Raw genomic sequence first — 3,830 nt, 5'->3', positions numbered from 1 at the left:
GCTTTTATCGTTTAACTCATTCGATAACTGTTGTTTGTCTCTATTGATACGGGAACATACAGTACTGTCATGAACTGGTGAGAAATTCCTTGATTAAGCAATACCACCTAGGGATAGGGAGGTAGGACAATCAATTGTTTTTGCTTCAGTTTGGTAATGCATTGCTAATTGCTAGGGGAGGCTAGGGATAACAAGCTGGTAATTAGTAATAGGCTCTTTTCGCCGAGGGATCGGGTTAAGGGTAGGCCAAGAAAGTTTGCATAACAATTAGATAATCAAGCACATTAAAGAAGAGGAGTAGATCAGAGAGAGCGGATTAGATGAAATTGTAAACCCCTAACAACTCCATTCATCCATAGTCTTTTTCGTCAATTGAATCAACCACATTGCATGTTTATTTTCTGTCTTTGCATTCACAACAATTAATTCTTTCTTTACAAGTCTGACTATTTTGATTCACACGAACAATAAGGCCTTTCAAGTCTCTTGGGAAGAACGATATCGGGTATTACCGATTATATTACTTGAACGATCTGGAACACTTGCTAGTGAGTCAACAATATATGAGAGTGGATAAGATGAAATTTTAAACCCCAACAACATCATTATTCATCCATAGTTTCTCAAAACTAATTGAATCAACTGCATTGCATGTTTATTTTTGTTATTTGCATATAACCACCAAATTTATTCTTTTCTCAAGCCTTACAAGATTTGTTTACATGAAAGTTAAGGCCTAAGAGTCCTTTGGGAAAACGATACTCGGACTTACCTGTTTATATTACTTGATAACGATCTGGTTCACTTGCCAGGGACTTAACAAGTTTTTGGCGCCGTTGCCGGGGACTCGTGGTTTAACTTATCTAGTAGTGGAAACTGATTAAGTTTGACTTGATTGTATATATCTTTTTATCTTTTTATTTTTTTATTTTTTTAAAAAATATAAAAAAGTGCTACTAGGGTTTGTGTTTCTTGTGCATGCAGTAGGAGCCCAGTCATATTAGAAGCAAGAAAAATACGCAACCTCTTCTTGAAGGCTTAAGCGAGGAAAGGGGGAGAAGGAGAGTCAGACGCCCATCTAGGGATTTGTTTCCATCCCCTGAAAGATTACTATCACCTTCACCAGATAGAAGAACAGAGGTGATATCAAATGCGGTTGGCCCTTTCCATTTTAACAGCATAGTCATGCCTACGGATCAAACGACCAACATGGTGATGAATCAAGCACTTATACATTTGGTGCAAAGCAAACCGTTTCATGGCCTGTCAAATGAGAATCCCTATGACCATTTGACAGTGTTCAGTGAAATATGCAACACAGTGAAGATGACAGGTGTATCAGATGATAGAGTGAGGCTTAGCTTGTTTCCTTTCTCATTGGAGGGCAATGCTAAGACATGGCTCAACTCCTTTCCTGAAGGGACGTTTACAACGTGGGAAGCTGTGGCTACAAAGTTTGTCAACAAATATTTTCCACAGTCCAAAGTTACCCAAGGAAAGCTGGAGATCTCATCATTTAAACAAGACATGGAAGAAACTCTAAGTCAAGCATGAGAGCGATTCAAAGGCCTACTCAGGAAAACACCAGTTCACGGATTTGACAAGACAACCATTATTCTTGCCCACCTTGGTGGACTGAATATGTAGTCTAAGATGATGTTGGACGCCTCAGCTAGAGGTGATATCAAACAGAAGACTGAGGACGAAACCTATGACTTGATAGAGAGTATGGTAGCTAATGGACAAGAAGCATATAGTGAAAGGGGCGCACTGACACAACAGAGAGGAGTCTTACACTTACCTGCAAATGATGCAATGCTAGCTCAAAATCATCTTTTGACCCAAAAGCTAGATACATTGACAAAGATTCTCTCACAACTTCCAAAGGAATTTCGTAATGTTTCTCAAGCACAACAACTATGTGATCTTTGTGGTGGTGACCATATTAATGGTCAATGTGTTATACCTGAGGAGATGTAGCAGGAAGCTAACTATATGGGGAACCAATACCAGTATAGACAAGGGAATTTCAACCAAGGCAATCCTAGCCAGGGTTGGAAGAATCATCCAAGTATTGGCCAACAACAGAATAACCCATCAGGGCAGCAAGGAGGCTTCAGGCAGCAACAACCTTTAACTATGTGGCAGCAGGTTTCACATTTGATAGAGTTTGTCAAAAATATGAGTGAAAGATTTGATACATTCATGAAAGTCTATGAGTCCAATCGAGCAAGTGATCATGCTACTGTTAGGTCATTAGAGATGCAAATTGGACAACTGTCAAAAAGAGTAGAAACCACTGAAAAGAATCTTTTTAGGGCTAATACTGATGTTAACCCTAAAGAAGAATGCAAAGTTAAGGTGACAAGTGATGGAGGAAGGGCTGACAGAGAAGTTGTAGAGATTGGAAGCAATGATCAAAAGGAGGAAGGTGAAGCCATTGAGAGTAGCAGCAACAGTGGAGGAGAAGAAGAAGAGGAAGCACGAGATAGTCAAAATGAGAAAAAAAGAGAAATTTATAATCAAAAGACTATTTTGCCTTCAATTATTAAACGGATTCCTGCAAGAATGAAATTTTATCTTGGAGATATGATAGATTTAGATGAAGATGATGATGAGCAGGAATTTGAGATTCAACCTCCAAGGAATTATCCACTTAAAGTAAAAGATCCACGGTGCTTGAATTTGGAATGTAAAATCAATGATGTTGATATAGGAGAAGCAATGATAGATTCTGGATCTAGCATTAACATGATGCCCATGCGTTTGTTTAAGAAAATTGGAGGGCTGATGTTAAAGTCGTCTAAACTCATAGTGACATGGCGGATGGTGCAGTTAAAACACCATTTGGCATGGTGGAAAATGTGGTTGTATGGGTGGAGCAACTAGAATTCTTAGCTGATTTTATCATCATGAGCATGGAAGATGAGGAAAGAATTCCAGTAATTCTTGGAAGACCTTTTATGGCAACATCCAAGATGACTATTAGTGTCCATGATGCAAGGATCATGATGAGAGATAAAGAGAATGCACTCTTTTATACTGGCTCTAAAGAGAGAAGTACTAGAATTACAAAGAGAGTCAGACATAAAAAGTCAAGAAGAGAAGCTGCACCAAAGAACAACACATCAAGTACCAATTGATGAAGGTTGAAAAAAAGTTATTTTCATATGTCATTTTAGACCAAATTACACCCTTTACTACTTAGAATGAGCTTAGAATCAAGCAAAACCCAATAAATGAGTCTGTAGAGAGTCAAAAGCTGTTTTTAGCGATATTATGCTTATTTTGCATTATTTTGTAGCTATTTTGAGAAAGTGAAGATTGGAGTTGAAGATAAAGGTCGTAAACTCAAGAAAAGAGAAGAAAATTGAAGATTTGAAGAGTCGACGCACCGCCCGGCAGTTTAAGTGTGCTGGGCGGTGGAGTAGGCATGGCGATTGACGCTGGGCGGATTTGAGGGAAACCGTCGGGCGGTGGCCTTTACCGCTGGGCGGTTTTGCGATTTGTGGGAAACTGCTGGGCGCCACATTTGTTCCGCCGGGCGGTGGTCTGTTGGGCCTGGGTCTGTTTTCTACTGCGCTCCTTACCTATAAATAGCCCTATTGCGAGTTGAGATGTTTGCTTTTGACAGAAGGGGGCGACCAGACCTAATTTTTCTCTCTAGAGAGGATCTCTTGGATGCTTAGGCTCCTTTTCATCTTTTCTAGGGTTTGCTTTTCCATTCTTCTTCCATTTTTCATCTGGATTCACCATGAAAATGGTGAACTAAACCCTATTGTTGTTGGGGGAAACAATGTAATCTTTTGATACTCTCTTTTATTGAAACT

This window comes from Vigna radiata, chromosome 7 (assembly GCF_000741045.1).
Source record: "Vigna radiata var. radiata cultivar VC1973A chromosome 7, Vradiata_ver6, whole genome shotgun sequence".
NCBI lineage: Eukaryota > Viridiplantae > Streptophyta > Magnoliopsida > Fabales > Fabaceae > Vigna > Vigna radiata.
This window is presented reverse-complemented; position numbering follows the sequence as displayed.